Raw genomic sequence first — 14,815 nt, 5'->3', positions numbered from 1 at the left:
TAGAAGTTTTGACATAATAAACCTCAAGTGGCAGTAGTAGCAATATCCTTTTTTTTTCTTTCCATTGTTATATTTCCAGTGCTATGAAGTATGTGGAAACAAACCTGCTTGTGGCAGGAACTGCCAAAGGATGTGACATTTGGGTGGGTCACGAATGACGTGGAATCTGTCATCCTTTTTTATGACCCTGATCTGTTGGCTGTCCATGGTGCATTTCCCATGTGTGTTTCATCTGCATGCTATTTTATCTGCCTTAGAAGGGCCCAGAGGAAAAGGACTGTGCCCCACTCCATGCATCACTTGTAGGGAACCCCCGTAGCAGCCGCCTAAGAGGACCTAGAATTGGACTGGCTCCGTGTTTGTCAGACACACAGACATGTCATCAAGGCCTCTTAAAAATTCTTGCCACTGTAGTGCTGCAGGATTCCTGAGTTTCACCCACGTGCTGCTCCCTCCCCAAACCCCAACCACCGGCCAACACAAGTACAGCCAACAGACTCAGCCACTTAACCCAGCACCGCCACCCATGGGAGTGGCGGAATCCATACCACACCCCTGTACAGTCTTGCCTCTGGGAGAGGGAACTCAGGGTCCTGCATATAGTAGGCACTCGATAAGCATCAGGAGCATAACAAATGAGTAACCATGTTACAATCAGGATACCGGGGAGCACATTTCCATCTGCTGCAGTGTAGCAAGAAGTGGGTAAGGTGTTCCTGGTCCTGAGTATGCATTGGAATCACGGTGTTGTGGAGGGGCTATTCTATATATATATTCCCTCCACATACACACACACAACTGAATTAGAACAGAAAAGGTATGTGCAGAAAGGAGTTATTTTAAATTAAATTCTCTGGGAGAATCTGAATTTTGATGCTCAGTCAGGGATGGGAATGATAGAATTATTAAACTCCTGGATCATTAAAAGTACCATCAATCAAAAGTTAAAATTTGCTTGCCTTTGAACCTGTACATCTTCCTAGATTTTATCCTGTGCCCCAAAATACACACACAAACATATTCAGGGCAGCATTTTTGAAACAGAAGAATAATTGAAACTAGAAAAATGTCAAATCATTCATTAAACAACTTTTATTGAGCCTTATTCTCATTATAAGAGACAGCACTAACAAGAAAATAATAAAATCCTTACTTTTATAGAGATTTATGTTTTATTCCATCAAAGAAGTACTGAATGAATAATTTATGATACACCCAAGCAGTGAAATAAATATTATTGTAGGAGCAAGGTTTGTCAATATGTACTGCTTTGGAAAGGTGTTCAAGACAGTTCTTTTTTTAAAAAATTGAGGTATAATTGAAACAACATTAGATTAGTTTGAGTGTATTATTCAAAAATCAGTAAATTAAAGAAAAAAGAAAAAGGTGTTGCAAAACAGTGCAACAGTGTCCTATTTGTGTGTAATACATATATACACATGTGCATATATATATATATACATAAGTAGAAAAAATGTGGAAGGATGTTCCCCCAAAATTGTTAATGACAGTTATTATTGGGAAGTATGACTGAAGGGAAGCAGATTTCTAATTTCTCTTTATACCTTTTCATGCTTTTTATTGAACTTTTTACTTTGTATTGGGGTTCAGCTGATTAACAATGCGGTGATAGTTTCAGGTGAACAACTAAGGGACTCCGCCATGCAGACGTGTCCAGCCTCCTCCAGACTCCCCTCCCATCCGCCGCCACGTACCATTGAGCAGACAGAGTTCCATGTGCTATTCGGTAGGTCCTTGTTGGTTTTCCACTTTAAATACAGCAGCATGTACATGTCCATCCCAAACTCTCTAACTGTCCCTTCCCCGCATCCTTTCATGCTGCTTAAACTTCTTAACCTAAAGAAACATTACTTTTATAATTTTTTTGATTAAAAAAAATTCCCTATAACCTGGAAAAACCTATGAGATTTTAACCTTCCAGCAGGGGGCAGCAGTGATTCTCACATATTACTGATGTCAGCGTAAAACAGGATCAGTGTCCACAGATTTCCAATTACAGGCCCAAACATATACTTGAATTACCAGATTACAAAGGAAACAAAAAGCAATATCACAGAAAGCTTAAAATTCTGTAGAAATTTGTGACAAATAATTTCTATAGGGCTGTTTCTTCCTTAACATCTGTGCGTGAGTCTACGCTGCCTTGTTCCCCCACTCTGTGAAACTCAGTTTTCTCGTCTCATTTTAACAGATTTTAACATTCTGTTAACATCAGACAGTTTGACAAGCTAATCTTAAAAGATCTCTTTCCAGTTCTAAAACTCTATGACTTTAAGAATCTAAATCGACGTCAGGAAGAAACAAGCCTCAGTGCCCTCTGAAATTAATTGGCTTATCAAAGAATCTGCTTTATAGCTCTTAGCTGATCAGGATGAATTATTACTGGTTTATCTGTAGTGCAGATCAAAGAATACTTTTTGGGAGGGGGTGGGAGGGGAGGATGTTGGTATTTACTCACTCCACTGATGGAGAAAAAAGGAGAACTCTCCCACTCTATAAATGTTTAGCAAGTGTGTAAAGGTCGTAGGTCTGGTGTTTAGAAATTACACACAGGCTTACGAAAGAATCTTCACTGGGTTGGCCAAATTAAACAGCAGGCAGTTGTAGAGAAATAAACACAAGTTAACATTTAACCATGAGTCCCTGTTCTTGCTGCTGGGTCTCTCTCAATAGGAGGGGCCTGGGAGAGTCAGTAGGCCCACTAGCAAGACACTGAGCTCTTCTGGAAACACAGCCACCTACCACTTTTATAAAACACATACTTAATATATGTATTTAAATCCAGAATCATAAACTTTCCTGGCTATTTTTCATGCCCCAACAGCAGTGCCCTTTTTTTTTTTTTAAGAATAATCCTTTATATTAATCTTTTAAATTAGTTTTATTTAGTTTTTTGGCTATGCCGGATCTTAGTTGCAGCATGCGGGATCTTTGATCTTCATCGTGGCGTGTAAACTCTTCGCAATGACATGTGAGATCTAGTTTCCCGACCAGGGTGTGAACCCGGTCTCCCTGCCTTGGGAGCATAGAGTCTTAGCCAGTGGACCACCAGGAAAGTGCCTATAAATTGTAATTCAAATTTATTTTTCCTTTTAACATTTGCCTGAGATTACACCACTAAATGTCTGAGTCAGGATTTAAGCGTGTGACTGTCAGGATCCAAAAGCCTTGACTGTGGTCCTCTATGAGTGAGGATTCACTCCTTCTACTTGTTCTCTGGAAGCTGTAAATGTCTGCAAGAATTGATGAGTATAAGGTGAATGATCACTTTGTCACAAAGCTCTGTCTCGCTTATGTATATTAAGTACTCACTATGTGCTTGTCTCAGGCAAGTACTGAGGGTAAGGGTATCAAAGGATGAATTATTAGACTTGATCATTACACTTTAAGAAACTTCTAGTTTTTGGAGCTGGCAAGTATATGAACATAACACGTGAAAAATAATAAGAAAACACAATAAGGAAGAAGAAATCAAGGCAGCATAGCAAGATAGTTAAATCCATGGGCTGTGGAGTCCAGTTCTTAGCTGTGGGACCCTCTAAGCCTCATTTTTCTCTTTTGTAAAATGAGGATAGCTTAGTGTTGGTAATTGCTGTGAGGGTTAAATGATTTAATATATTATTAAATGGCTTAAGATTGAACTTGGCAGGTGGAAACACTTATTAAAATGTATTGTTTGGTAAAGCTTAAGCACACTGAGCACAATCATACATGCTACCATATGTCTGGGGTGTTGACACCCCTTTCTTAAATTTTTCTGAGTTGCCCAACTCCAAGAGTCCCATTTCCTTGAGCTGTATTCTTTTCCCTGATGTAGTTATCTTTTGATCCTACTAGAATGTCTCCAGGAAAGGATGATGTGCCAAAGGGACCCCAACCTCTGCTCACCAAAACTTGAGCTGCATCACAGAGAAGGAAAGCTAAGACTGGAATAGTCCTCAGGACAGGCAGATCAGGAGAATCAACCCAGGAGTGTTTGTTAGAAAATGTCTAGGACCCACTCCCTGAGATTTTCATTCTGCTTCAAATCCAGTTTCAATACATGCTTTACTAATATTCGGATTTAACTATTATCATAGGAAGGGTTTCACATGATATTATCCTGCAAATCAACTCCCTTCCCAACCCTGCTTATGTATTATTGTTTTCTCCCAAACACTGACTCACCTCCTTCATCCTCAGTCAAGGGCACTGCTTTGATATGCTACAGTGGCTGCCCCCTTTCAGCCTTGGCATGAGTCTTGGCATGAGGATGGATGAGCTCTTTCATCTGAAACCCTCTGCCTTCTGACAGCTGTGCATAAGCTAACACGTCTCCTTTCAAACCCACTGGAAACTCACCTCCTTCTGGAAACCTTCCCTGCTTGAGTTCTTTACTTTTGTACTCCTGTCCTGTGCAACAGATGCAACTGGGATTGTTGGGATGTAGACAGACAAGTGTCCTTGTGTCTTGATTGTGTGTTAAGTTATGGTTCTTCCCATTGGGGGTGGCGTGGGTTTGTGGAGAGGGCAGGGACTCTGGAATCTGGCACAAATTTGTACAGCAGCAGCACTCGTGAGTTCTCAAATTCATTCTGGCTGTCCTTTGTCACCTTGGAACTGCTGCTTTTTTTCTCCTGTGTGGTCATCTTCCATCCCTGCTTCTCCAGGCAGCTGTCCCCTCCTTGCTCCACTTCCCTTCTCTCCCAGAGTGGGCAGAGGGCCCTCTTCTAACTTCGCAAAGCACAGCTAAGACTGTCTGTGTGCCCCACCATTTCCTGTAGTATCCACCTCTGTCAAAGGGGGTTAATTACAGGGCCTTCCTCCCTGAATTCCTATAAGAAAGCAGTGCCATCAGGCATGTTCACAGGATTTGGCATACAGCAGATCGTGGCAGTTACTTTAGACTGACTGGTTTGCTCCAAACCCATTCCAGCCCTGTCTTAGCTCACTTTCTGAACTTCAGAAGGCTGGCGGGATAAACCTGCATAACATGTCACAAATTCCCTTGCAGCTCCACTTCTGTTTATGACTTGGATTCCATTTGTGTGAGTCTTCAGAACTAGGAGCTACGTGGAGGAAGAGGCAGGTGTGAAGCATCCATTTTGCTGAGGCCGTTCGTGGCCAAGGCCTTCATGATTCTAGCAGCAGCTGTGGTGGCAGCTTAGCAGTTCTGAATTTTCCGGACGGTGACAAGAGGCTGTGGCTTGCTTGGCAACGAGTTTCACAGAATCATTTTGGGAGTGGTTCCTGGATGTTTAGCCTAGAGTGTATTTCTTGACCTTCTTACTGATTCTGTGAGCTAAAGCCATACCCTTTAATAAGTCCCTTCGTGCTTAAATTAGCAAGAGAGAAACCTGCTGTCTGCAACCAAGAGAACTGACGGTTATGTTAAGTGTTCAATAAATGTTAGCTGTTATTATCATTTTAAAACTGTCGAAAGCTTGGTAATAAGAGCACGTAATTAGATTTCAGGAAAGGGAATTTTAAACTACCAACTGGATACGACCATGTAAAATGATTTCTACAGTAGTGCTGTCCCAAAGAGCTATCTTTGACGATGGGGATGTTCTATGTTTGCATCCAGTATGGTAGCCACTAGTTACACGTGGCTATTGAATACTTGAAATGTGGCTACTATGACTGAGAAACTGAATTTTTAATCTGATTTAGTTTTTAGTTCACTTAAATTTAAAGACAAATAACGGCATGCAGATGGTGGCTACTGTTTTGGACAGCACAGTCCTCAAGTGTCTCAGCCTCACCTTCCAGAAGCGTCTGCACAACCTTCTCTGTCTCTAGCCAAGAAACTTCATTGGTTCTTCCTCAGTCCCCAGTCTCAAGCCACGTGTTGATGATCTACAGAGGTGCAACAGTGACAACTTTGATACAAGTTTAGGGTCTTATGGTCCTCAGGTTTCATTCCAGGATTGCAAATTGGCTTTTTTATTTTTTAATATTTATTTGTTTCTTTGACCACGCTGGGTCTTTAGTTGCAGTACATGGGACCTAGTTCCCCAACCAGGGATCGAAACCCAGGCCTCCTGCACCGGGAGTGCAGAGTTTTAGCCACTGAGCCACCAGGGAGGTCCCACAAATTGGCTTTTTATTTATAAAACCCAAAAGTTTATGGAAGTGCTTTTGCTAAAATGCAGTCTATATTGAAAGGGAAATTTCACCTTTCACTTAGAGAAAGAAAACCACTTATTATGTTAAATGTATATATATTTTTTCCATAACATCTAGGTATTGAGTTTTCAAAAATGTTGGAGTCCTTTATCAGTTAGACAAGTGGTTCTCATACTTTGCTGAGTGTTAGAATCATTGTAAGAAAGTAACTGTTAATAATTGCAAGCCTTGTAAAGTAAAATAAAGTAAAAATAAAATTAAAAAAATATTAAAAAATAATAATAATTGCAAGCCACACTCCAGACCAATTAAATTAGCATTAAAGATTAAAGAGAACCAAAATTTTATCTCCAACAATCTACTTTTTTCAAAATTAGATTCCTATGTTAACTACTAATTAAAAATTAATAAAAATATAAGAAAAATAATGATAGAATAATTTATAATGATAGGATAATAATTTATTGTGATCTAAGATAATTATAGACCTGTTATTCAAAGCCAAACTTTTTTTCCCATTTTGGTTGACTGGAGGCCACACAGAGACTGTAGTCATAGAGCCATCATCCAGTAATTCTGGGAAGCTTCTGGAATACAGACATTCACAAAGAATACAGATTTCAGGGACTTCCCTGATGGTCCAGTGGCTAAGACTCCACACTCCCAATGCAAGGGGCCTGGGTGGCTTCCCTGGGGCCTCAGAGGGTAAAGCGTCTGCCTGCAATGCAGGAGACCCAGGTTCAATCCCTGGGTTGGGAAGATCCCCTGGAGAAGGAAATGGCAACCCACTCCAGTATTCTTGCCTGGAGAATCCCATGGACAGAGGAGCTTGGTGGGCTACAGTCCATGAGGTCACAAAGAGTCGGACACAAGTGAGCAACTTCACTTTCACTTTCACTTTTTCAGGGAACTAGATCCTATGCTGTAACTAAGACCTGGCACAGCCAAGTAAATATTAAAAAAAAAAAAAAAAGATAACAGAGTTCAGTCAGGCCCCTCTTTCAGGTTGCCACTTTCACATGAATAAAGCCAAATAATCCTTATAGACCTTCCATACAACCAAACATATGGACAGCTCAAAGGAAGCTGACAAAAAAGATGAGGTGTCCAAATTCAGTGTCAGACTGTCTCCCTTGCTCTTTATTTTTTTTTTTTCAGATGGTTCTTTTATTATGCTCCCATCCCTCCACTTGCCCACACACAGATGTTCCCTGTGAAAGAACTTGGCTCTATGCAGTTCATTCCAGAATGGGATGGTCCCAGAAAGTTTAAAGAAAGGAACTTGCATTTCCTGAGATGACTTGCTCTTGACATTATTTCATATTTAGGAAGGAGCTGCCTAAGCCTTTTATAAATACCCGTGAAACGAAGTGACTCAAGATTGATTTTATTTCCTTCTGTCCCCCTGATGGCTCTTTAATCTTCCTGGAGTGATGCTATAACTTCGGTTCATGACAGCAGTGAGTGACAGCCTGGAGCTAGCCCTTTCCTCCAGCCCTGATTCAAAAGCAGTTGGGCGTTTCCCACAACTTGAGGGCCCAGGTGCTTGGAAATACTGCCAAGTACTTCTTCTAACTTTAAAAAAAATTGTAATTATATCCATTAGTTCTGGGTTAGGTAACACTCAAAGTCTTAAAATTCAGAGGGTACGAAGAACACAAAGTGGTGTTTGTCCCTCTGTCCATGTCCCCCAGCTTCCCAGTTCTCTTCCCCAGTGCTACCAGTTGGAGTATCTTCTTCAAGATAGAGATTTTTTATTTTTAAAAGACACATTGGGAATCCCCTGGTGTTCCAGTGGTTAGGGCTCAGAGGCCTCACTGCCCAGGCCCAGGTTCACTCTTTGGTCAGGGAACTAAGATCATGCAAGCCTCGAGGCATGGCTAAAAATAAAAGATAAAAGAATGCGTTTATGTTTTCTTTTTCCTTTTTCCCCCTACTTTTTGGCTGTACCTTGCAGCATGCAGGATCTTAGTTACCCAAGCAATCAAACTCCCGCCCCCTACCGGGGAAGCATGGAGGCTTAATCACTGGACCACCAGGGTTAAGTTCCTCTTCCCCACTTTTATTCTTTTATTTTATATTAATGATAGCACACCCTACAAATATATTTTTCATCTGTCCATTTTTCCTTCTACTCCTGCCACTAGGATTTATGCAGCACGAGGAGAGGGACTTTAATGGTATAGTGTTATATCCTCAGCGTGTAGAATGGCGCCTGACATACTGTAGTTTCTCCATACATGTTCATTGAATAAAGTGAATGAACACACTGTTCCACTTCTTGCCCTTAGGAAATCATCTCATTTCTTTCCATAAGGAACCTTCTCACTTATTTTCATGACTGGATAGGGTTCCATTTCTGGACTCATTATTATTTATTTAATCAGATCCCTACTGATGGACATTAGTTTGTTTCTAATCCTCAGCTATGAAATATAGTACTGGCATTCATATTCTTATACAGACATCATGTTGTACATGCGTGAGTATATTTAAATGGAAGAGAAACTCCTAAATGTAAAAGAGCTAGGTCAAGGACAAGCTTTGAGTTACATTTTGCCAGCTTCTTTTTAATCAGAAGCACCTTGCCACATCTAAATAGTGCTGCTGTGGTCCATGGAGCACTCAATGTGAGCCTGTTCTAAGAAAATCCATCATTATTGAAATTGTTCTGGTTAGGCCCGAATTTATGACTTCCGCTTACTCCTGCAGACCCAATAGGAAACCATCACCCAGGTGGGAGCTGTTGGAACAACACAGAGGTATTTCAAAAACACAGTGTAGAAAGACAAGTACACGCTGCATGATTCCAAGAACAAAGGAGACAAATCTGGGTAACAGAAATCAGAACAGCGGCCGCCCAAGGTTTGGGGGGCAGAGACTTTGGAAAAGGGATACTAGGCACCTTTCTGAAGAGAAGGAAACATTATATCTTGATGTGGGTGGTGGTTTACATGAGTGTTTGCAGTTGTCAAAACTCATTGACCCACATTACAATGTAGATACTTGATTTTTGTAAAATATGCCTCAATTTTAAAAACTTGAAAAAAAAAAATTGAAAGACCTGGAGTCTGAGGGTATCACATGTTACTCCCTGCAGACTGCAGTCATGCTGGCCTTTTTTCCATTCCCCAAGTCCACTGTGCTTTTTCTCACCTGTCAGCATGCATGTATGCTCTTCCCACTGCCTGAAACACTCCTTCCTTTTCACCAACATATAACTACACCCATTCACCCATACACACACACATGCACACGCACATCTGCCTTTTTATAATTCACAGTGCATCAAAAATATATAAATAATTACAAAAAATATATAAGATAGTTCCCTCTTTTACTTGGGGTGCCGAGGAGAAGGGGACAACAGAGGATGAGACGGCTGGATGGCATCACTGACTCGATGGACGTGAGTTTGAGTGAACTCTGGGAGTTGGTGATGGACAGGGAGGCCTGGCGTGCTACAGTCCATGGGGTCACAAAGAGTCGGACACGACTGAGTGACGGAACTGAACTGACTGATACATGGGGTGTATGTTCTAAGACCCTCAGTGGATGCCTGTAACCTCGGAGAGTACCAAGCTCCATATATGCTATGTTTTCCCCTATACATACATACTTTTGTTGTTCAGTTGCTAAGTCATGTCTGACTTTTTGTGACCCCCATGTGCTGCAGCATGCCAGGCTTCCCTGTCCTTCACTATCTCCCAGAGTTTGCTCATCCATTGAGTCTTTGTTGCCATCCAACCATCTCATCCTCTGTCGTCCCCTTCTCCTCCCACCTTCAATCTTTCCCAGCACTAAGGTCTTTTCCAATGAGTTGGCTCTTTGCATCAGATACCTAAAGTATTGGAGCTTCAGCATCAGTCCTTGCAATGAATATTCAGGGTGATAAAGTTTAATTTCTAAACTAGGCACAGTAAGAGAATATCCAAATTGCCAGCATCACTACTCTTAAGCCTTGGGGACATTACTAAGTAAAATAAGATTTACCTGAACACTGTGATATGATGACAGTCTGATAACCTAGTAGAATACTAAGTGACTAACTAATGAGTTAGCATATATAGTGTGGATACTTGTCACAGCCCTGGTGGGATGAAGCAGGATGGCATGAGATATCATCAAGCTACTCAGAATGGTGCACAATTTAAAACTTATAAGTTGCTTATTTCTGGAATTTTCCATTTTAATATTATTGAACCTTAGTTGACTGTGGGCGACAGAAATGGTAGAAAGCAAAACCGTGGGGAAGGGATGGGATTAGATAGAAAATGGCTGGAATGATACATTTACTGTATGAATTACTTTGTAACCTGTATGAATTGCTTTATAAAACTCAGGCATAAGAAAATGCACATTTCTCAATTTGGGGGAGACTTGACCTTAAATGCAACTCTATCTCTACCTTCCAAGGTGATGGTGAGTGACACAATGTTGCTCTTTTTTGGCCACACTGCCAACTTGGCCACCTGAGCCAAGAAATATCTGGAGTTTAGGAAATTCAGAAAAATTAAATGGTCTTTGGTCCACATGGTGGTCCCTGAGATGCTCATTGTTCTGTGTGGTTTACTTTAAGGTGAAAGGCTCAGCATAGTGTCAAGCTCAATCATCAGGAGCCTCTTGGAGGGTCCCAAGACCTAGGAGGTGTTTAGTACTCAATCTTCCTAAGGTCGCCAGCCACCCCCATCCTGCCACCTTCCAGGGGTCCACGTGGGGCTGAGGAATGAGCCTCTGTTGTTCTGGAGCTTGCCTTCCTTTCAACCCCCAATGGGTTTGGACTTCAGAAAACTGTCCTGCAGAGGATGGCAGCAGATAGAGTGCCTTTGGGGAGACTCCTTAAAGCTGGTAAATCCCCATGTTGGAGTCAGCCTCAGCTTTCATTAAATAGCAAATGGGAAAACTGGAAAAGGAGAAGGAACTTTTTTTTTAAGCTTCTAAGGATTTTGCAAACAATTGAAGTAATTAAAAGTTCTCAGAAGTAGCCGATGGTGCCCTTTTCACCGAGGGAATGTGGGCCAAGCATGATATATTAAAAGAGAGGGAGCTGCTCTATTGAAGTTAAAAATAATCTTCTGTCACATGGCTAATTTGTTGGAATGCAGCAATTAAAGGGCTCTGGGCAGAGCGAGAGCTGGAAGCAGCTGGGGAGCTTGCAGGCAGAGTGCACGCCCTGGGGACTGTTGTTTGCAGAGAGAGAAAACACTGTCACAGCTGACTTAGGGCACCTTATCAGAAAGCCCACAAAGGAGCCAGGAAGAAGGAAAAGTGGGGTTGATTTTAGACCTGTGACCTGTGGGTTTATCAGACAGTGTAGGGATGGGTCAGGACTTGTCACCTGTGCTCTGGGATGGTGATTCACTCAGCAAGGATGAAGGCTTTCCAGTTTCCCCTGCACTTTGAAAACGCATGCCTTTGAATCCATTTCAAAGGAACACACAACCCGAAGGAGCCCTTTGATCCTAAATCCATGGGAAAAACCAATCTATATGATCTTGAGGGGCAAAGCTCAGGCCAAGAATATAAATCCTAGATTGGGGAGTTAAGTTTTAAAAGTTTTTGTTTTTGTTTTCCTGAAATTTTGAGTTAAAAGAGGCTTCTTGTTTGTTTTCACTTTTTGGCTGCCCTCGGTGGCATGTGGGATCTTAGTTCTCTGACCAGGGAGCGAACCCACGCCCCCTGCTGGACCACCAGGGAAGTCCCAAAAGAGCTTTAAGGACATGGTTATCTATCTGGTATAATATGAGTTTTCCAGGTGAGGCAACACGCTCAGAGAGGCTGATTTGCCCACCATCACTCAACAAGCCAGAGACAGAAGCTAGGTTCTAATTCAGGTGTTTAACTTGAGAGGAGGACATGATGGTTAGGAAGGGTGGGGTTCACATGACCATGATGTAGAGTCCTGGCTCCAGGGGTTGTGGAACCCTTCACAAGTGCCTAACCCCTCTCATCTCAGTTTCAGTGTGTGTAGACTAGAAATAACAACAGTCCCTACCACCCAGAATTGTTACAGTGCATGTGAAGTGCCTGTCTCTCTTGATTAAATGCTAAATCAAGTGTTAGCTGTTATTTTTCCATGGTTTTTTTCTACACTGCCCTGCATCCTAGCACCATCTTGCAAGTTAGCTTGCCCACACAGCCTCTTCTTTTTGGTTGGGATTGTCTTTCTCTTCTTTCTACCTCCAACTCTCAATCATTACATATAAAGGAAAAGAGAATCAGTCACTTTCTCCTAGCATTTTGTGCATTGCAACACACCCATATTACTTGTCTTCTCTCAAGCTATATAGGCCCTTCAGTCTGTGCTTCCAGGTTGCTGGCAAGCAGAAATGGCACCAACATGAAGAAGCAAGTATTGCTGCCCCAAATGCAGTAACCAAAGCTATCTGAATCTTTTAGATTACTTGATCAATTTTCAAGTTTATAAAGGGCACCATGGAGGGGCTCTGAATGTCTGATGGATGTTTGGGCTTCGCAGCCTAAGCACCCTTGGAAAGTGGAGGCCAAGTTCTGTGCGTGCACATATATTGCAAGGAAATGACAACCTACCTGGCTCTAGCTTGAGCCAGAAATGGGCAAGTTTAGTGGCTCATGTAACCACAAGACTAGATAGATTTCATTTCTGACTAGATCCAAGGGTCAGCCACATCCCCAGGGCAACTTTCTGCTTTGTTGGGCTCTGTTCTTTAGATTCTTGCTACTTATGCAGACAAAACAGCTGTGGAGAGCTCTGAGCTTTACTCTTTTTCCAAGTTCAGTATTCATATTAAGCAGTCTTCCTGCCTTTAGTCCTGTCTCCTGATCGGGTGCTTTAGATCAAGCGTCTCTTGCTGAAACAGTAGGGCCAGGGAAATGAGCTTCTCTGATTGAACAGATCGGATCACATGTCCCAACAGCATCTGATTGGCAACACTTGCTAGCTTTGCATACACTATAGCAGGAACAGTTCCTCCTGGGAAGATGGGATACAGAGACCAAAAGAAAGGGAAAGGCAGATAGAAACCATTAATACCAAAGCCAAGGGCACTTATGTGCACTTTTCTGAGGGGGTGGTTTATAGCTTGCTTCATATCTTCCCAATGTTCTGTAATCCAAGAAATAGTAAAACTTTGGGAGAGGAAAATGCTTTTTCCCCCACTCCAAATATTTCCTTCCTGTAGAGGGTCATCAATTAGCATTAACGCTCCCAGCTCCTCTCCATGTCTTCCTTCTCCTGCACTTAGGGAGGAAGGAGTAAGGAGAAGCTGGATATGAGTCTCCCAGTGTCGTCCTCTTCCTGGGCTCTCAGGGTCGAGATGCTGGGAAGCAGCATTCCTCCACCCAGGGAGGGCACCCTGGTCCAGTGTTTCCTGGGACTGTGGGAAAGTCTGTTTAATTAGGATTCAAGAAAGCCTACTGGGCACACATGCTCACCCACATCTCTTAACATATAGCTTTCAGTTCAGTTTAGTCGCTCAGTCGTGTCCAACTCTTTGCGACCCCATGAATCGCAGCACGCCAGCCTCCCTGTCCATCACCAACTCCCAGAGTTCACTCAGACTCACGTCCATTGAGTCCGTGATGCCATCCAGCCATCTCATCCTCGGTCGTCACCTTCTCCTCCTGCCCCCAATCCCTCCCAGCATCAGAGTCTTTTCCAATGAGTCAACTCTTCGCATGAGGTGGCCAAAGTACTGGAGCTTCAGCTTTAGCATCATTCCTTCCAAAAAAATCCCAGGGTTGATCTCCTTCAGAATGGACTGGTTGGATCTCCTTGCAGTCCAAGGGACTCTCAAGAGTCTTCTCCAACACCACAGTTCAAAAGCATCAATTCTTTGGCGCTCAGCCTTCTTCACAGACCAACTCTCACATCCATACATGACCTTATCAGAAGATAATTCATCTCCTGACCACCCAGACCCCCAACTGATTCAGAGCCTGAATAGGGAGGAGGTGTCCTTTTTATTGAGCCCCTTCTCAAAAGTCAACAAGAATCATCCACTTCAGTTATTAGGGACCCATAGATTTCATCCTTTCATGCTCCCCTTCCTGGCCGGGTCCCCCACAGGAGAAGCTGTCCACAGAGACAGTGGAGTGCTGGGAGCAGGCTCAGAGGGTGGCCACAAAAATGATAAGAGGCAAGGAAGCTAGATTTACAACAGCAGGTGAAAGAAACTGGGATTATTTCACACGGGCAGGTGGGGGGAAAAGCCAGTGGAGGGGTGATTCAGGAGTAACTTGGGCCTTCCTAGGCGGTCCAGTGGTTAAGATTCCATGCTCCAATGCAAGGGGTGTGGGCCTGATCCCTGGTCAGGGAACTAGGATCCTGCATGCTGCATAATGTGGCCAAAAAGTAAAAATTTTTTAAATAAAAGCACGGGTTAAAAATATAGTAAAAATAGTAGCCTCGACCAAAACCGTGCTAAGGGTGTGGCATCGCTGGTATTTTTCCACAACCTCACTCTGACCCTGAGTGTGGTCACATGTGTGTCTCTCACCTCTCCCATCCCACTCGGGTCCTTCCAAGCCCACCTCTTTGAAAATAAATTGTTCCAGTTCCACAGAGGTGCGGGAAGTTGGGGCACACAAATCAACTTTAAAAATAACACTATAATTTCTTTTTGATTACAGAAGTAATATGCAACCTGTGAAAAGAACGGAAAAAGATACAGAAAAGTATAAAGATGAAAACTAAAATCCACTCTAA

This window comes from Oryx dammah, unplaced genomic scaffold, assembly GCF_014754425.2.
Source record: "Oryx dammah isolate SB20612 unplaced genomic scaffold, SCBI_Odam_1.1 HiC_scaffold_13, whole genome shotgun sequence".
Lineage (NCBI taxonomy): Eukaryota > Metazoa > Chordata > Mammalia > Artiodactyla > Bovidae > Oryx > Oryx dammah.
Note: the sequence above shows the minus strand (reverse complement) of the source record.